Raw genomic sequence first — 21,587 nt, 5'->3', positions numbered from 1 at the left:
TAACATACATTGTTGCTGTGTGATTCAGATATGTTCCCCAGTGGTAAGATACTGCTCACCTTCTTCGGCTGGAGGTATTCAACCCAAGTACATGGTTTTCTTCTCCCTTTTTGCTCTAATGCTCACTAACCAACCCCTAGAATGACTTTTCTCAGCCACAAGTGGCTGTTCCTCTGTTCCTCCAGCTGATCTCTCAGCTCACCCTGAAGGGTGGCTTGCAGGTGTGTGAAGGACCTTGGGGTTCACACCAAGTAGCCCTGAGACACTAATCATCTTCCTAGACAGGAGGCTCATGAGAGTGGTGCTCTCATGAGACCAAGCAATGTCCGGGGTTTCCTCTGCTTTTTCACCTAAAATCAGCTCTTTCCCCCAAACCCTTCACTGCCTATTCTGTTTTCTCTGTGTATATTCTGAAATGACCTTGCATATCTCTGACCATCTGCCTTGGGGGAAGTCTGCCTTTTTGCTTTCACTTTGCATGCCACATAACTTCTTAAACACACTCCCTGTTATTTGGGCATCTGTGGCTCTTGCAGCATTTGCGTGGGAGCAAAGACGTGGGCTACCTTGTAGATATCCTCTGAGATTTATGTTTGTTTTTACCCTACCAGCCCAGATGACCTCCAACCCTTCCTCTTTCTGCTGGCACATTGCTGGGACAGAGGCACAGACACTAATTGGAACTCTGGCTCTGTCAGCTCCTTATGACTTACCATATGTTTCTTGTTCCTGTTATGCCCCAGGAACAAGTTTTCCAATGGCCTTTGAAGCAATCTGTCCACCCGCATAAGGCCTCACTCTGTAGCCCCACTTGCTTTTTTTTGAGTTAGCACCCCTTTGGGAGGAGGAGATAGTCTTCCTTTGTCATTTGTGAGTTCTTACCCCAAGCTCCAACTCTTCTAGAGGTTACTACTTTATGTCAAGAGGGCAAATAGACATTGCCCTCTTGAATCCAAGGGCTTTTGGTTTGGGGAACATATGAAGGCTTTCCATGAGTGTTCCTCTTTCTTCCTACTATTTCTTCCTGTAGCCTCCATTTCTCAAATCACTTGCATGCCCTTCTCAGTGTGCATCAAGACCTTCATGGTCTTATTTGAAGGGTGGGGGAAGTCTAGCTCCTTTGTGGCAATTAGCTGAAAAGCAGGCTTCTTGTCTACTTGAACATGAGAAATGGGAATCTGAGAAAAGAAATAATCATTTTGTTGATAAAATGCTCGGAGCAAAAGTTACTCTAAGGTCATGGAGACAAGGATAGGTCAGTCCAAGAGCCCAGGCACAAGAGACCCATAGGACACAGATAAAGGTTTGCCCCAGGCTAATAGATTACCATCAGAACAGAGATGAAGGCAAGGTTAGGGGTACATGGTAAGATTGGTTTACTCTGGAACCCCAAGGATGAACAGGGGAAGGTCCTCTCTTCACTCTGGTATCTCCTCTGTTCTCAAGTGGGTCATTGTAATGAGACAGGACCAGGGTTAAGGGCACACAGTAAGACCAGTTTATTCCAGAACCCTAAGGACAAATGGGGGACACCCCATTCAGTATAATAGGAAAGTAATAGGGGACAACTTCTTGTTCCTTTTTCCCATTTTCTCCTCTGTTCTCTCTCTGCAAATGGGTAATCACATCTCCATACCACAGAACACACCCTTAGGATGCATCCTTAAGAACTGGAAAAAGTTTAATTCCCTGAAACTTTGAAACCAAAATCCTAGCTTTCCATTGTAATACTGTTGGCTAAAAATGAACTCAGAGAAAATTACAAAAGTCAGACTTAGAACCCAGTGCCTCTGTGAAGGAGATCCTCAAATTAGCCTCCTCAGTCTTTTATAACTGAGATCAGGACAAGGAAGACAAGGCTAAGGAAAAGGAGAAATGCAGGGAGAAAAGGCAGGCTCAACTATTGGCTGCTCTGCAATAGAGGCTGGAGCTCTCCAACTCCCTCCAGGTTGCCCTAAGGACATTTCTTCAGGTAACTGCCACTGGTGTGGCAATTCAGGCCACTAGAAGACAAACTGCCCCGATGGGATAAATGGGAAAAAGCCATGTGCAGCTTGCTCTCTCTGCCACAAGCTTGGCCACTGGAATGAGACTGCCCCAAGGGCTGAAGTGTCCGAGGAAGGGATCCCAACCCTTGATGGCCTTGAGCCAAAGGGGCTCTCTGCTATGACTGGCTTCCAAATCAGAAAGCATCATCAACAGAACAAAGCCAAGGGCAACTCTGGAGGCAGAAAGTAACATTGTACATTTCCCTTTTGGGTTCAAGAGCTGCCTACTCTGTGCTAATATCCTTCTCTGAGCAACTCTCCTCCAAATCCTACTGAGTAATGGGAAAAAATGGCACCTCCTTCATCCAAAAGAAAAGATTCGCACCCCTTTGGAGAAAAATATACCTTGAAGTTGGATGCCTACTTAGTATTTACACAACTTTTGAATTCATCTTTCCTTCTAATAGCACTATTTCTTCCAGGATATCTACCTAAAACATGAACAAATTAACTTCAACCTGGACAGTCTTACCTCAGGGTTTAGAATAGCCCACACTTAGGTTGACAAGCCCTAGCAAAAATTGAACTGAACAATCTCTTGAGTGGAGATAACTTCTACAGTATGTAAATAACCTCCTCATTTACTCCTGCTTTACAGAACTTGCACAGCAACATGCAGTAAAATCCTTAACTTTATAACAGAAGGAAAATGACTTGTCTAATTAAAAGGTTATCAATGTAAAGAGGTATTTCTAGGAAGGAAGGTTATAAAGAAAATAGATTTTATATGAGAAAGAATTTTGTTTGGTAAATTCTTGTCCCGAAGTAAAACAACTGGTTGTTTAAAAAGAAAGATATTTAGGACAAGTCAGAAAGTCCAAGTATGTCATAAGTGGCCTACATTGTGAAAAGATTAGTGAAAGGGAATTTATGAAAGAAATCTTGTACAATTTAAAGGTTAATAGGCCTACTAAATGTTTCATAAACTGCTACTATGACTCTTAACTATACAACTACTTGTCTGCTTTAAAGCTAGGTAAGGCCTAGTGACAGAGTTAGCCATGCACCCTAGCTATACTGGAGTCAGACCTTATCTGCATTTCTGTCTGGTATCCTAGGCTCAAAACCTCATATGTAATTAGAATTACTTACTTACCAGCTGATAAGATTTGGCTGTGTCCCCACTAAAATATCATCTTCAATTGTAGTTTCCAAAATCCCCACATGTTGTGGAAGGGACCCAGTGGGAGTTAATTGAATCAAGAGGGCAATTACCTCCATGCTGCTGTTCTTGTGATAGTGAGTTTTCATGAGATCTGATGGTTTCATAAGGGGCTTTTCCCCCTTTGCTCAGCAATTCTCTTCCTGCTGCCATGTAAAGAAGGACATGTTTTCTTCCCCTTCCACCATGATTGTAAGTTTCCTGAGGCCTCTCAAGCCATGGTGAACTGTGAGTCAATTAAACCTCTTTCCTTTATAAATTACTCTGTCTCAGGTATGTCTTTATTAGCAGCGCGTGAACAGAGTGATACACCAGGTTTTCATAAAAAGTTTCCAAGAGTTAAACAGTGTAACATGTATTTGAGACTACTTGAAAAACAGTTTTACGTGCAAGGTATGTAAGGAAAGTCAAATGTGCTTTTAGTAAAAGATTATAAAAAGGCATGGGAATGTGGATTTTTGTCTTGTTTAGAGGATTTAAGGATTGTTTTAACTTAGATAGGATAAAGCTAAAGGTTTAACCAAGTTGTGGAAGGTTTGTGAAATATTAGTCTTGCAAAAGAAATTCTGTGTGTAATCATATTGGCTAAAGTTAAAGGGGTATTATTCAATTTTCATTTAAATTGAGCATTGAAATAAAAGCACAACAGTTTTATTAATGCATTAATCTGCTCTTTATCAATGTGCTATTGGTGTGTGTTCCAAAACTACGTAAAACTCCTAATCCTTTTTTTTTTTTGAGATAGAGTCTTACTCTGTCACCCAGGCTGGAGGCCAGTGGTGCGATCTCGGCTCACTGCAATCTCTGCCTCCTGGGTTCAAGTGATTATTCCACTTCAGCCTCCCAAGTAGCTGGGACTACAGGCGTATGCCACCACACCCAGCTAATTTTTTGTTGTTACTGTACTTTTTTAGCAGAGAATGGGTTTCACCATGTTTGCCAGGCTGGTCTCAAATTTCTGACCTCAAGTGATATGACCACCTCAGTCTCCCAAAGAGCTGGGATTACAGTTATGAACCATCACGCCCATCCTGAAACTCCTAATTTTTATATACCTTAGTATACATTATCAGTAATTTTTTCCCTCTTGTTATAAAGAATAAAAGTAATTTTATTTTGCCAAATGTTGATGTCTATGTTGAGATTAATTCATTAAACTGTTGAACATTTCTTATGCTTCAAGCTGCTGAGCTGGTCACAGGGGATTCAATGAAGATTGAAGGTGTTTGTTAGTCACACATTATTAACACTTACAAATTAATCCTCATTTCATCTGGTGAAGGATATCTCCATTTTTCAGATGACAGGGTCTCATTATTTTTTATGGCTGAATAGTACTGCATTGTGTGTATTAACTACATTTCCTTTACCATTCATCTGTAATGGACACTTAGGTTGTTTCCAAATCTTAGCTGTTGTAACCAGTGCTGCAACATAGTAGTGTAGATATCTCCTGGACATACTGATTTCCTTTCTTTTGTGTACATGTACAGCTGTGGGATTGCTGGATCATAAGGTAGCCCGATTTTTGTTTTCTGAGGAATGTTCAAATTGTTCTCCATAGTGGCTGTACTAATTTAAATTCCAATCAACAGTGTACGAGATTTCCGTTTTCTTCACATCCTCATCATCACAAATTAAAAATTTATAAATATATATTTATAACACTGATACAATGGTAGACTTAAAAGTCATTCAAAACCTTTTTTAAAACTTGAAAAATTATTTTCTGAACATGGATAAATGAAACTACATCAAAATTAAAAACTTCTGTGTCTCAAAGATACAATCAAAAGAGTTAAAAGGGCAATCTTAAAAATGGAAGAAAATATTTGCAAATAATATATCCAATAAGGGGTAATGGCCAGAATCTATAAGGAACTTCTACAATCAGCAACAAAAAGCATTTAACTTAATTTAAAAAGGGAAAAGGTTTGAATAGACATTTATTTAAAGAAGACATACAAATGTTCAACTAGTATATTTCTATGGTCTGAATGTTCCTCCTAACTTCTTATGCTGAAATCCTAACACTGAGGTGATGGTATTAGAAGGTGGGCATTTTGGCAGCAGATTAAACCATGAGGTCAGATCCCTCATTAATGGGATTAGCGCCCTTATAAAAGAGACCCCAGAGAGCCAACTTTCCTTCCAGCATGTGAGGATACCACAAGAAGACATCATCATTTGAGCCAAGAAATGGGCCCTCGGTGGACTCAGAATCTGCAGGGGCCTTGATGTTGGACTTTCCAGCTTCCAGATCTGTAAGAAATAAATTTCTCTTATTTGTGAATTACCAAGTTGATGGTACTTGTTACAGCAGCTCTAACAGACTAAGGCCCATATGGAAAGATGCTCAACCTGACTAAGTGTTAGGGAATACAAATCAAAATCCCAAAGAGATATCACTTCACATCCATCAGGGTGGTTAGTACTTTAAAAGACACCCCAAATAACAAGAGTTGGCATGATGTAGAGAAATGGAAAGCCTTGTGCCCTGTTTGTGGGAATATAAAATGATGTAGCATAGTTGTAATGGAAAACAGTGCGATGTTCCTTAAAAACTTAAAAATAGAATTACTATATAATCCAAAAATTCCACTTCTGGGTATATATCCAAAACAGTTTTTCAAAGCACGGTTTGAAGAAATATTTATATACCATGTTTATAAAAGCTTTCTTCACTGTAGCCAAAAGGTGGAAGGAACCCAAGTGCTCATCAATGGATGGATGAATAGATAAATAAAATGTAGTGTATACATATAATGGAATATTATTCAGCCTTATATGCATTCCATTAAACATATCATGGAAAATTATTCAGCTTTTTACAATGGAGTATTATTTCTCATGATATTATACGTATGATGAAATGTTATTCAATCTTATTCTGACACATGCTACAACATGGATAAACCTTGAGTACACTATGCTAAGTGAAATAAGCCAGTCACAAAATAGCAGATACTGTATGATTCCACCTATATGAAGTATCTAGAGTAGTCAAATTCACAAAAACAGATAGTAGAATAGTGGTTGCCAGAGGCTTAGGGATAGCAGGAGCTGGAAGGAGTGGAGAGATGTTATTTAAGGAGCATAGAATTTCAGTTTTGCAAGATGGAAAAGTCTGGAGATTAGTTCCATAATGGTGTGAATGCAGTTAATACTACTGAACTGTATACCAAACATGGTTAAGATGGTAAACTTTCTGCTAACTGTACTTTATCTTAATTTTAAAAATAGGTAACAAGGGCAACATTATTCCTTGGAAAACAATGACAAAATATAACTTAGCTAAATTCAGCCCAGCCAAGCAGTGATTAAAAGATGAATTAGAGGGGAATCAAAATTGGAGAAAGGATGTAGACCAAAAGCAGCAGATGGACATGGGCTCAAGGAAAAGTCATCATTCCTGGTCTAGGGGTTAGCTTTCAGATTTGATTATTCTAGGCTTCAGAGTTAAGAAGGACATAACCAAGTCACGAGAGTTGATATGAAAAGGTAAATTTTTGAAAGTGCAATATTCTCTGTGGATAATGGGTAAGTGTTAATTGCACTAAGTTCTTTCCTAGTGGATTAATATATCCAGAAGATCAATAATTTCCTTGTTGTGACTGTCACAAAAATCAAGGAAATACATGATTTCAAACAATGCTTCTCCCACATTGTTTAACTTAATAGAGTTAAATAACGAGAATAGTGTTAATAAGAAGAATGAAATAGCTAAATTCTAGAAAATGTTTATTGTCAGTCGCACATAGCTAACACTTACAAATTAATCCTCATTTCACCTCATGAGGAATACCTGCATTTTTCATATTTATTGAATGTGTACCAGTGGTCAATTCCATTTAGTCACCGTAGATATCACTGTCTCTGATGGTTAATTTTAGGTGTAAACTTGATTGATTAGGAATACCTAGCAATGTTGGTCAAGCATTATTTTGGGATGTATCCCAGGGTGTTTCCAGAGGAGATTAGCATATGAGTCTTAATGGGCTAAGTGGGGAAGATCCAACTTCAATGTGGGTGGGCACCATGCGATCTGCTAGGAATCTAGAGAGAACAAAACTGATAAAAGACAGATGCCTGGATCTATCTGCTGAAACCATGATGCACTCTTTCTCCCGTCCTTCAACAACAAGCCCAAGCTCCCCAATCTTTGGACTCCAGGGCTTAAACCAAAAGCCCTTAGGTTCTCAGGACTTTGGCCAGGGACTGAGAATTTCATTATCCACTTCCCTTATTCTGAGGCCTTCAGACTTGAACTGAGCCACACTACCAGCATCCCAGGGTCTCCATATTTATTATATGTAATTATTATATATATTTATTACATCTATATACATATATATACTGATTTTGTCTTGCTGGAGAACCGTGAATAGCACAGTGACCAAAGCAGACAGTGGTAAGTTATATTATTATTCCCATTTACAGAAGAAAATACAGAAGTATAGGGAGTTACTGAATTGTGGAGCCACTGTTGGAATGCAGAAAATCTGACACTGAATCCTCAGCTCTTACATGCTGGGAAATGTTTTGGTCAAATGAACCAGAGGTGATTTCTAGACTGATCAATGCTTTTCCAGTAGAGTCCTGCCTGAGGAATAAAAAAGTCATTCTCTTCAGCTGTTATGCTTCTTCTTCACTGTAAAGTCCCATTTGCTTATCCCAGATGTGTTTCATAATGAATATATTGGGCCCTATTTTACTTACACATGTTCTATCCTAGTTTTGTCTTCTTGAGAATTTATCTTTATAAATTCAAATACATTTGAAAAATAATTTGTTCATCCCAGTAATATACACAACATAAGCATGGTACAATTATTCTAACAAAGAAATTAACAATGATATAATATTACTATCTAAACTTTAGATTTCATCCTTTTCATTAACATTATTTTTCTGTTTCAAGAATCAATCCAGGATCCCACACTGCATTTATTTGTCTTATTTCTTTAGTCTCCTCCAATCTATAACACATGCTCAGTCTTTCCTAGTCTTTCATTATCTTGAGGCTTTTAAATAAAATTGATCAGCTGTTTTGTAGAATGTCCATCAATCTGGATATGTGTGGTATTTTCTCATGATAACATTGAATTTACAGATTTAAGAGACGCATACCCCGTCATTGCCAAGATCTTGGCCTGCCTGCCTATGTGCACAAACATGTATGACCTACCCAGGCACAGAGACAAAAGAAGCTCTTTCCCCTGGTCCCAGAGTGCACATTCAGTTTATTTGTGCAAATACCCATGTCCAGGTGTCTTGATGGCTATTGAGGGAGTTGGTGTGGTACCCTAGTGCTATTAGTGCAGGATATAGCTTGCTTAACATGGAATCACAGCAACCCTTTTAAAAGGCATAGCTGCAATTTCCATTCACATAAGGTTTCCGTTTGCATGTGTTTTTGACTTTTTAAAGACTTAATTGTCACAAGTTTCACGATTAACTGTCACAGACTGCTATATAACAAACCTTTAGCTACTCACATTCATGCCTAATAGTTCTAATATATTATTTATCTAGGTTTCGTATCCTTGTTTCATGGACCCTGTTAGAGCAAACTAAATATAGCCTGAGAAGGACTCCATACTTCTATATTTGAGTGCTTGTGGATGAACTGCAACCTAATTTAATAGGTAGACAAAATTGAAAACCTAACTTAAGAATATGAGTCTGTATCAACAGCTGAGTCTTGACAAATCCCAGCAGCCATACCTCAACCAGTCATACACTGCTGAGTGTTCAAACTCTGTTCAAATAAGGCAAATGCCAAGCTGTAACCAATCCAACTGTTTTTGTAGCTCACTTCTGATTCCTGTACGTCATTTTACTTTTTTTGTCTATAAATTTGTTCTGACTACAAGACACCCCTGGAGTCTCTCTGAATCTGCTGTGATTCTGGGGGCTACCCAATTCATGAATAGTTCATTGCTCAATTAAACTCCTTTAAATTTAATTTGGCTGAAGTTTTTCTTTTGACAACCTTAATCCTCAGGAAGGGTTTCTAATTCTAAATATAACTACTTAGTGCAAAGTGCACCAACTGGAAAGAAAATAAATATAATTAAAGTGTCATTGTCTTCTCAACTAAGTTAAATGAATGAATTTTGCAAAGGTCTTTGCTGCATTTGAAATTGTGATCTTGCAATGTCTACATTAATCGCATCTTTCCTTATGGGAGATACCTGCCTTTATGTCTTCTGTTCAGGTGTTGTTTCATTTTGTTTTGTTTTTAAACGAAGGCTCCATTGTGACCAGAATTCATGAGATGTCTTGGATTTCATTGGCCCCATGAATAATTTTTCCTGCACTGTGATAACTTACTGAGTCCTAGGGAGGAAACAGAATTTTACAGCTGGCACTGGAATAACCCTTGCCCCTTTCAATACTCTCAGGCTGCTATGGTATCAGGGTAACCTATGCTGAAGACACTGATGTTGGCCACATCTCCATGAGGAAACTCTGTGCTCTTAGCAACCACTTTAATCTCCTCTCCTAATTGCAATGATCTGGACAGTTGACTTAGTGCTCCCGCTGGAATTGTTCCAGCTCTTGAGTACCTTCTTCAAGTTAATGTTGTGAGCTTTAGATTTTTAAACAAATGAGAGCCTTGTGTCTTCTGCCGTCTCTTCAAGTGGAATTAGAATTTGGAAACTTTTGAATAGAAGCACAGATGAGTTTTTGCATTCCTACCAGCTCTTTGGGTGCAGATACGTGGGCAGGGTGCTTTCCACTAACCATGGTTGTGCCGAATTGGACTTCCTTGGGTTGTAACCCTTGTAGCTCATGAATCACCTGGCAGGAAGGAGAAGCAAAGCCACGCTCACCCCTTGCCCTGAGGCTTCAGAAACTTGGCTGTCTCCAGCTGGTGCTGCATAGTGATTGATCCTTAGCCAAGTCTCCCTGTGCACCAGGGGGCTCTCCATGCCCTTTTTAGGTTTACTAGATGCACTTTACCTGGGGTGGGGGTGGAGGAAGTAAAGTCAAGTTCGCAGCAGGACCTGGGGGCAAGGGTCAGCCACCTCAGTGCTCATGCACTCCATTGCACTCCCTGCCCAGGTCCCTCCAGATTTGCCACTCAGTTCCCCAATACTGTAGCATATATAACATGTAATCTATAAACATAAAATTATAAGGCCCCCAAACCACCTGAATGAACTTCCTCCTCTGACAGGGTACTCTTAAAATTTAACCTGAAAGACTGGTTCAGGCATGACAGTTGGACATGCTTCATTGGAACTCTCCCTGGCATTAACATCAACACAGAACTTAAGTCTGATAAGGAGCATTTACAATCTATTCTCTCTGAAGCCTGCTACCTGGAAGCTTCATCTGCACAAAACTTTGGTCTCTACAATTTATTGCAACCCAGGCTTTCCTTTCTATTAATAATAACTCTTTCAACCAATTACCAGTCAGAAAAATTTTAAATCTACCTGTAACCTGGAAGCCCCCGTTCTTCAACCTGTCCCACCTTTCTGGACTGAACCAACGTATTTCTTAAATGTATTTGATTTAAGTCTCATGTCTCCTTAAAATATATAAAACCAAGCTTCACCCCAACCTCCTTGGATATATGTTCTTGGGATCTCCTGAGCCCAGTGTCACAGGCAATGGTCACTCATATTTGGCTCAGAATAAATCTCTTCAAATATTTTTTGAAGTTTGACTCTTTTTGTTGACAACAATAGCTCCAGGATATAAAAAATTTATGGCTATAGGTTACTGTTCCAGGACAAGGTAACAGTGTGGAGCCAAGTCATAAAAAATTTGCATCCAGAAAATATAATGAAAATAAGTTACATAAAAAAAAACAGCAACCAAATAATGGAAGGGGTTATCACATTTGAAAGGTGTTAGGGAATCACAATTGAAAGGTGTTAGGGAATCACCAAGACAGAGTTAGGTTTATCAAAAATATGCATGTCACCCTGCTCCTATCCTGGTTTCCCAAAAAGTGATTGAAGAGGAAAGAAAAGTTAGGAACAAAAATTGTTTAATATGTAAATCAGAGCCCTCTAACCCATCAATAGGAGAAAAGGAATTTAAAATTGGGTCTCTAATCTGAGGTAGAGATTTGAGAGATCTCTGCGAAGTTGAAACCCTGCCTTACTATCTGGCGAATTCACACCTGGGCAATTTACACACACTTACTGATTAACTTCTTCAATTAACAATTTTGAGCAGATTACCTCAGTATGCTTCAATTCTACCCAAATAGGTAGCAAGCAGGTGTCAATTGGGAGTCATTGTGGTCTCTGAAATCCCTTTACTTATGGCAGTGCTCTAACTCCTGAGTCAAGGTGGAACTGATGCAAGCTCATTTGTTATTCAAAGTGAGAGTGAGAATTTTCTCCTGATAGTAAAGTCAAGGGACAGAATCTGAGAATAGGAAAGAATTTCTAAAACTGACAACTTACTCCTAAGAAAGAGTTAATGTGACTTCAAATGAGATTTTTTTTCCTGATTTCCGTTGGAGTTCTGCACCCAGATTGGCTGGCTGTACTGATTCCTAGTGTAACAGAATACATAGAGGGAGGGATGAAACAGGAGGCCCTTGGAGGCTGGCCAGGCTGGAGGCAAGGAACACATCCTGACCCCTTTTTCCCCACATAGCCATCCATTGCCAAAAAAAGTTAAAATGTGCCTGAGGCTGGGACTATTTTCTCTAAGATATAAACATTAAGAAAAAGTGCTTATTCCCATACTGGGGTCAGTTGCTGATAGGAAAGAGCCTCTTTTTAACTCTGACATGAAATCTTCTGCCAGGGACACACTTCTGCATAAGCAGAAAAGCTGCTCCTCATAGACTTGCTGCTGTCTTGGTGCATTTTGGTCATTGGTGGCTCTCTTTTCCTGTAAATGTTTTAACAGCCTCAGAGTAAAATGGAACCTATTGTGGAAGACTGAGTGCCGGTGGCATGGGGCTCAAAGGATTTACCGAGACAGTTGTAGGTAAAGGAAGGCAGAAAATTTATTAGGAAAATATGTTGCCAGAGAGACAACAGGCAGCCAGCGGAAGAGAAACTGACTGCCAGGAGACAAAGGCTTGCTGGAGATTTTATAGGATAAAATCTATGCTGTCTGTTGAAGAGGGCTTTGTGTGGTATTGATAACAAAAAGGTTGCAGTGAGCTAACTTGTAGATGTCTAGTGACAGCTGGGTACAGAAATATTATGAATTATTTGAGCAGGAGGACTGTGTGTCCCGGACTATAAAGAAAAGCAAGCTTGTTTTTTTACCTGCTTCCTCTTTTTGCTTTCTCCTGCTCCCACCAGCCCTACTCTTTTTTCCCAATTAAGACTCCACAGAACCTGCCTTTTATTTCCCCTTTGCAAAGCTTCTGTTACATCATTATAAAAGGGACATTCCCTTTTTTTCCAGAAACATTCCTAAGAAAAGAAAAACAGCCTGTTATATAAGAATGTCTGAAAAAACTAGAACTTTCACTCAAGGTGGGCTTTAATTTGCAGTTTTGTATTCATAAGGGGAAAGTGATGGGCAAACCCCACAAGACAACAGAAATCAGCTGTGTGAATAGGCACTGCAGGCTAGTGAGGACTGAAGAGGAGAGCACAGTGAGGATTTCTAGAGGAAGAGAAAGGAACCTAATGTGATATGGGAGTGAAAAATGGGATGCACAAAAGCAGAGAGGAAAGGGGGAAGTGTACCAGGTCTCAGAACAAGCAAAGGCTACTATGTATGTTTTACCTAGTTTAGGAGACTAACTTCATGTGGGAGAGTGTATTCTGAAATTCTGAGAGCCAGAAAAGGAACATGCCAGGTGCCAGATTCAGTTAATAGACATTACGCGTCTTCTGCATTTCAATCTAAATGCTGCTTCTTTTCTTTCAGGTATTCATACAAACCAACATTTCCCGACTGAATACAAATAGGACACTGGTTTGAAATGAGGAGCGACAAGTTTTTAACCTCTCTAGAATTCATGACAGAATACTGTTTTTTGTTTTGTTTTGTTTTGTTTTTTTAACGCTGTCTCCATTGAAGGTCAGTTACTGAATGGTAGGTCACAATTCTTAAGAACTTTGTAGAAAGACAAATAATATTCTCATCTACAACTGTGTGAAGAAAAATAGAAAAATACTTGCCATATGTTAAATCCTTACTCTATGGAGAATACTATGCAAACTGCTTTCAACTGCATGCATTCATTTAAGAATCACAACAACTATGTAAGTATTTTTAATCCTTTCTATTTATAAGAAACTGAGGCTCAGAGATATTAAGTGTTTTTTTTCAACATCACACATACATGCAAACAGTGAAATTTCAATGTTAAATTTTTTATTGTCATTTACAACTAATGTTTAAGCTTTGTATTGGGAATTTCTGCAATAATTTTAACTCTCTTTTGATTCCTGGATTATACACAACTCTCTCCTGCTCTCTGGATATCCTTGGTTCATGTTGTATTTTCGGCTGATTTTGACCAATCTTTTATTTTATTTTGTATTTTTATTTATTATTTATTTATTTATTTATTTATTTTTTGAGGCAGAGTCTTGCTCTGTCGCCCAGGCTGGAGTGCAGTGGCGCTATCTCGGCTCACTGCAAACTCCGCCTCCAGGGTTCACGCCATTCTCCTGCCTCAGCCTCCCAAGTAGCTGGGACTACAGGCACCCGCCACTACGCCAGGCTAATTTTTTGTATTTTTAGTAGAGAAGGGGTTTCACCAGTTAGCCAGGATGGTCTCGATCTCCTGACCTTATGATTCCCCCGCCTCAGCCTCCCAAAATGCTGGGATTACAGGCGTGAGCCACCGCGCCCGGCCCCTATGTTTTTTTTGTTGTTGTTGTTTTGTTTTTTTATACTTTAAGTTCTGGGATACATGTGCAGAACGTGCAGGTTTGTTACATAGGTATACATGCTCCATGGTGATTTGCTGCACCCATCAACTCGTCATCTCCATTAGGTATTTCTCCTAATGCTATCCTTCCACTAGCCCTCACCCCCAACAGGCTCCAGTGTGTGATGTTTCCCTCTCTGAATCCATGTGTTCTCACTGTTCAACTCCTATTTGTGAGTGAGAACATGTGGTGTTTGGTTTTCTGTTCCTGTGTTAATTTGCTGAGAATGAAGGTTTCCAGCTTCATCCATGTCCCTGTAAAAGACATGAACTCATCCTTTTTATGGCTGCATAGTATTCCCTGGTGTATAGGTGCCACATTTTCTTTATCCAGTCTATCATTGATGGGCGTTTGGGTTGGTTCCAAGCCTTGCTATTGTGAACAGTGCTGCAATAAACGTATGTGTGCGTGTGTCTTTATAATAGAATGATTTGTAATCCTTTGGGTATATACCCAGTAATGGGATTGCTGGGTCAAATGGTATTTCTGGTTCTAGGTCCTTGAGGAATCGCCATTCTGTCTTCCACAATGGTTGACCTAATTTACACTCCCACCAACACTGTAAAAGTGTTCCTATTTCTCCACACCCTCTCCAGCATCTGTTGTTTCCTGACTTTTTAATGATTGCCATTCTAACTGGTGTGAGATTGTATCTCACTGTGGTTTTGATTTGCATTTCTCTACTGACCAGTGCTGATGAGCGTTTTTTAAATATGTCTGTTGGCTGCATAAATGTCTTCTTTTGAGAAGTGTCTGTTCATATCCTTCACCCACTTTTTGGTGTTTTTTTTTTTTTTTTTTTTTGTAAATTTGTTTAAGTTCCTTGTAGATTCTGGATATTAGACCTTTGTCAGATTAATGGATTGCAACATTTTTCTCCCATTCTGCAGGTTGCCTGTTCACTCTTATGATAGTTTCTTTTGCTGTGCAGAAGCTCTTTAGTTTAACTAGATCCCGTTTGTCAATTTTGGCCTTTGTTGCCATTGCTTTTGATGTTTTAGTCTTGAAGTCTTTGCCCATGCCTATGTCCTGAATGGTATTGCCTAGGTTTTCTTCTAGGGTTTTTATGGTTTTAGGTCTTACATTTAAGTCTTTAATCCATCTTGAGTTAATTTTTGTACAAGGTGTAAAGAAGGGGTCCAGTTTCAGTTTTCTGCATATGGCTAGCAAGTTTTCCCAACACAGTTTATTAAATAGGGAATCCTTTCCCCATTTCCTGTTTTTGTCAGGTTTGTCAAAGAACAGATGGTTGTAGATGTGTGGTATTATTTCTGAGGCCTCTGTTCTGTTCCATGGGTCCATATATCTGTTTTAGTACCAGTACCATGCTGTTTTGGTTACTGTAGCCTTGAAGTATAGTTTGAAGTCAGGTAGTGTGGTGCCTCCAGATTTCTTCTTTTTGCTTAGGATTGTCTTGACTATATGGGCTCTTTTTTGGTTCCATATGAAATTTAAAGTAGGTTTTTCTAATTATGTGAACAATGTCAAAAGTAGTTTGATGGGGATAGCATCTATAAATTACCTTGGGCAGTATGGCCATTTTCACACTATTGATTCTTCCTATCCATGAGCATGGAATGTTTTTCCACTTGTTTGTTTCCTCTCTTATTTCCTTGAGCAGTGGTTTGTAGTTCTTGAAGAGGTCCTTTCCACTTGTTTGTTTCCTCTCCTATTTCCTTGAGCAGTGGTTTGTAGTTCTCCTTGAAGAGGTCCTTCACATCCCTTGTAAGTTGTATTCCTAGGCATTTTATTCTCTTTGTAGCAATTGTGAATGAGAGTTCACTCATGATTTGGCTCTCTGTCTATTATTAGTGTATAGGAGTGCTTGTAATTTTTGCACATTGATTTTGTATCCTGACACTTTGCTGAAGTTGCTTATCAGCTTAAGGAGATTTTGGACTGAGACAATAGGGTTTTCTAAATATATACTCATGTCATCTGCAAATAGAGACAATTTGACTTCCTCTCTTCCTATTTGAACTCACTTTATTTCTTTCTCTTGCCTGATTGCCCTGGCCAGAACTTCCAATACCGTGGTGAATAGGAGTGATGAGAGAGACCATCCTTGTCTTGTGCCAGTTTTCAAAAGGAATGCTTCCAGCTTTTGCCCATTCCATATGATATTGACTGTGGGTTTGTCATGAATAGCTCTCATTATTTTGAGATACATTCCATCAATACCTAGTTTATTGAGAGTTTTTAGCATGAAAGTGTGTTGAATTTTATCAAAGGCCTTTTCTGCATCTATTGAGATAATCATGTGGCTTTTGTCATTGGTTCTGTTTATGTGATGGCTTACATTTATTGATTTGCATATGTTGAACCAGCCTTGCATCCCACGAATGAAGCTGACTTGGTCTTGGTGGATAAGCTTTTTGATGTGTTGCTGGATTCGGTTTCCCTGTATTTTATCGAGGATTTTTGCATCGATGTTCATCAGAGATATTGACCTGACATTTTCTTTTTTTTTGATGTGTCTCTGCCAGTTTTTGGTATCAGGATGATGCTGGCCTCATAAAATGAGTTAGGGAGGAGCCTTTCTTTTTCTATTGTTTGGCACAGTTTCAGAAGGAATGGTACTAGCTCCTCTTTGTACCTCTGATAGAATTCGGCTGTGAATCCATCTTGTCCTGGACTTTTTTTGTTGGTAGTCTATTAATTACTGCCTCAATTTCAGAAGTCGTTATTGGTCTACTCAGGGATTCAACTTCTGTTTTTTTCAATTTTATGTTTTTTATTATACTTTAAGTTCTAGGGTACATGTGCACAATGTGCAGGTTTGTTACATATGTATACATGTGCTACGTTGGTGTGCTGCACCCATTAACTCGTCATTTACATTAGGTATATCTCCTAATGCTATCCCTCCCCCGACCCCACAACAGGCCCTGGTGTGTGATGTTCCCCTTCCTGTGTCCAAGTGTTCTCATTGTTCGATTCCCACCTATGAGTGAGAACATGCGGTGTTTGGTTTTCTTTTCTTGCGATAGTTTGCTGAGAATGATGGTTTCCAGCGTCATCCATGTCCCTACAAAGGACATGAACTCATCCTTTTTTATGACTGCATGGTATTCCATGGTGTATATATGCCACATTTTCTTAATCCAGTCTATCATAGATGGACATTTGGGTTGGCTCCAAGTCTTTGCTATTGTGAATAGTGCCGCAATAAACATACGTGTGCATGTGTCTTTATAACAGCATGATTTATAATCCTTTGGGTATATACCCAGTAATGGGATGGCTGGGTCAAATGGTATTTCTAGTTCTAGATCCTTGAGCGATCACCACACTGTCTTCCACAATGGTTGAACTAGTTTACAGCCCCACCAACAGTATAAAAAGTATGCCTATTTCTCCAAATCCTCACCAGCACCTGTTGTTTCCTGACTTTTTAATGATTGCCATTCTAACTGGTGTGAGATGGTATCTCATTGTGGTTTTGATTTGCATTTCTCTGATGGCCAGTGATGATGAGCATTTTTTCATGTGTCTTTTGGCTGCATAAATGTCTTCTTTTGAGAAGTGCCTGTTCATATCCTTTGCCCACTTTTTGATGGGGTTGTTTGATTTTTGTCTTGTAAATTTGTTTAAGTTCTATATAGATTGTTGATATTAGCCCTTTGTCAGATGGGTAGATTGCAAAAGTTTTCTCCCATTCTGTAGGTTGCCTGTTCACTTTGATGGTAGTTTCTTTTGCTATGCAGAAGCTCTTTAGTTTAATTAGATCCCATTTGTCCATTTTGGCTTTTGTTGCCATTGCTTTTGGTGTTATAGTCATGAAGTCCTTACCCATGCCTATGTCCTGAATGGCAATGCCTAGGTTTTCTTCTAGGGTTTTTATGGCTTTAGGTCTAACATTTTAAGTCTTTAATCCATCTTGAATTAATTTTTGTTCTGACCTCTCTCACCACTCCTATTCAACATAATGTTAGAAGTTCTGGCCAGGGCAATCAGGCAGGAGAAACAAATAAAGGGTATTCAGTTAGGAAAAGAGGAAGTCAAATTGTCCCTGTTTGCAGAAGACATGATTATATATTTAGAAAACCCAAACACCTGAGCCCAAAATCTCCTTAAGCTGATAAGCAACTTAAGCGAAGTCTCTGGATACAAAATCAACGTGCAAAAATCACAAGCATTCCTATACACCAATAACAGACAGAGAGCCAAATCATGAGTGAACTCCCATTCACAATTGCTTCAAAAATAAAATACCTAGGAATCCAACTTACAAGGGATGTGAAGGACCTCTTCAAGGAGAACTACAAACCACTGCTCAATTAAATAAAAGAGGATACAAACAAATGGAAGAACATTCCATGCTCATGGGTAGGAAGAATCAATATCGTGAAAATGGCCATACTGCCCAAGGTAATTTATAGATTCAATGCCATCCACTTCAAGCTACCAATGACTTTCTTCATAGAATTGGAAAAAAACTACTTTAAAGTTCGTATGGAACCAAAAAAGAGCCCACATTGCCAAGACAATTCTAAGCCAAAAGAACAAAGCTGGAGGCATCACGCTACCTGACTTCAAACCATACTGCAAGGCTACAGTAACCAAAACAGCATGGTACTGGTACCAAAATAGAGATATAGACCCATGGAACAGAACAGAGCCCTCAGAAATAATACCACACATTTACAACCATCTGATCTTTGACAAACCTGACGAAAACAGGAAATGGGGAAAGGATTCCCTATTTAATAAATGGTGCTAGGAAAACTGGCTAGCCATATGTAGAAAGCTGAAATGGGATTCAACTTCTTCCTGGTTTAGTCTTGGGAGGGTGTATGTGTCCAGGAATTTATCCATTTCTCCTAAATTTTCTAGTTTATTTGTATAGAGGTGTTTATAGTATTCTCTGATAGTAGTTTGTATTTCTGTGGGATCAGTGGTGATATCCTCTTTATCATTTTTTATTGTGTCTATTTGATTCTTCTTTCTTTTCTTCTTTATGAGTCTGGCCAGTGGTCTATCTATTTTGTTAATCTGTCCAAAAAATCAGCTCCTGGATTCACTGATTCTTTGAAGGGTTTTTCGTGTCTCTATCTCCTTCAGTTACACTCTGATCTTAGTTATTTGTTGTCTTCTGCTAGCATTTGAATTTGTTTGCTCTTGTTTCTCTAGTTCTTTTAATTGTGATGTTAGGGTGTCGATTTTAGATCTTTCCTGCTTTCTCCTGTAGGCATTATTGCTATAAATTTTCCTCTAAACACTGTTTTAGCTGTGTCTCAGAGATTCTGGTACACCGTGTCTTTGTTCTAATTGGTTTCAAAGAACTTATGTATTTCTGCCTTAATTTCATTTTTTACCCAGTAGTCATTCAGAAGCAGGTGTTCAGTTTCCATGTAGTTGTGGGGTTTTGAGTGAGTTTCTTAATCCTGAGTTCTAATTTGATCGCATTGTGGTCTGAGAGACTGTTTGTTTTGATTTCCATTCTTTTGCATTTGCTGAGGAGTGTTTTATTTCCAATTATGTGGTCAGCTTTAGAATAAGTGTGATGTGATGCTGAGAAGAATGTATATTCTGTTAATTTGGGGTGGAAAGTTCTGTAGATATCTATTATGTCTGCTTGGTCCAGAGCTGAGTTCAAGTCCTGAACATCCTTGTTAATTTTCTGTCTCGATCTGTCTAATATTGACAGTGGGGTATTAAATTCTCCCACTATTATTGTGTGGGAGTCTAAACCTCTTTGTAGGTCTCTAAGAACTTGCTTTATGAATCTGGGTGCTCCAGTATTGGGTACATATATAGTTAGAATAGTTAGCTCTTCTTGTTGCATTGATCCCTTTACCATTATGTAAAGCCCTTCTTTGTCTTCTTTGTTTTTTTGATCTTTGTTGGTTTAAAGTCTGTTTTATCAGAGACTAGAATTGCAACCCCAGCTTTTTTTTTTTTTTTGCTTTCCATTTGCTTGGTAAATATTCCTCCATCCCTTTATTTTGAGCCTATGTGTCTTTGCATGTAAGATGGGTCTCCTGAGTACAGCACACTGATGGGTCTTGACTCTTTATCCAATTTGCCAGTCTGTGTCTTTTAATTGGGGCATTTAGCACATTTACATTTAAGGTTGATATTGTTATGTGTGCATTTGATCCTGTCATAATGATGCTAGCTGGTTATTTTGCCCATTAGTTGATGCAGTTTCTTCATAGTTTCGATGGTCTTCACAATCTGATATGTTTTTGTAGTGACTGGTACCGGTTTTTCCTTTTCATATTTAGTGCTCCCTTCAGGAGCTCTTGTAAGGCAGGCCTAATGGTGACAAAATCTCTCAGCATTTGCTTGTCTGTAATGAATTTTATTTCTCCTTTGCTTATGAAGCTTAGATTTACTGGATATGAAATTCTGGGTTGAAAATTCTTTTAAGAATGTTGAATATTGGGCCCCACTCTTTCTGGCTTGTAGAGTTTCTGCAGAGAGATCCACTGTTGGTCTGATGGGCTTCTCTTTGTGGGTAATCCGACCTTTCTCTCTGGCTGCCCTCAACATTTTTTCCTTCATTTCAACCTTGGTGAATCTGACAATTATCTGTATTGGGTTTGTTCTTCTCGAGGAGTACCTTTGTGGTGTTCTCTGTGTTTCCTGAATTTGAATGTTGACCTGTCTTGCTAGGTTGGGGAAGTTCTCCTGGGTAATATCCTGAAGAGTGTTTCCCAACTTCGTTCCATTCTCCCCGTCGCTTTTAGGTACACGAATCAAACATAGGTTTGGTCTTTTCACATAGTCCCATATTTCTTGGATTCTGTTCGTTCCTTTTCATTCTTTTTTTCTCTAATCTTGTCTTCACACTTTATTTCATTAAGTTGATCTTCAGTCTCTGATAACGTTTCTTCCACTTGATTGATTTGGCTATTGATACTTGTGACCAATCTTTTTTTATTTCCTTAAAGCATTGAGAAAGTGATTCTTTCATCCAGTTTTCCATTTTATTTTATGAAGGAAGTTTGTCAGGTTTTACTGACATTTAACATAGTACTAATCAAAATTATAATTATTGTAACTTTATACGTTATAATTTTATATTATAAATTATTAAGTATATTAACAACTTTTCAATGCATGAAATCAATCTGCAGACATATATAGTTTCAAATGGATAAACTATGAAGGTAAAATGAAATGTAATCCACATTTTTTTTCATGTCTAACCTTATTTCTTTCCTTTATTTTAAAGGGAAACCTCTCACAACTATTTCTTATCTATTTTGTTACAGGTTTCTCTTCTTTGATTCATGCTTCCACCTACTACAATATGGTTTATACTGATTAATTCTACCAATGCAGCTCTCGCTAAGATCTCCACTGCCATTTATTTTTCTGATGTAGTAGACAGTTTTAATCCATATTTCCCCTAAGTCTATTGATTCTTCTTCTAAACACATTTATTTTCAAGACACACATTTATCACCATTATGTCTTTCCTTCACTAATGTGTAGTTTTCCACCTTTGCTTCCTTTGTGTCTCTTATATCCCCTGTCTTTAAAGGT

Source organism: Pongo pygmaeus, chromosome 13 (assembly GCF_028885625.2).
Source record: "Pongo pygmaeus isolate AG05252 chromosome 13, NHGRI_mPonPyg2-v2.0_pri, whole genome shotgun sequence".
In the NCBI taxonomy this organism is placed as follows: Eukaryota; Metazoa; Chordata; class Mammalia; order Primates; family Hominidae; genus Pongo; species Pongo pygmaeus.
Note: the sequence above shows the minus strand (reverse complement) of the source record.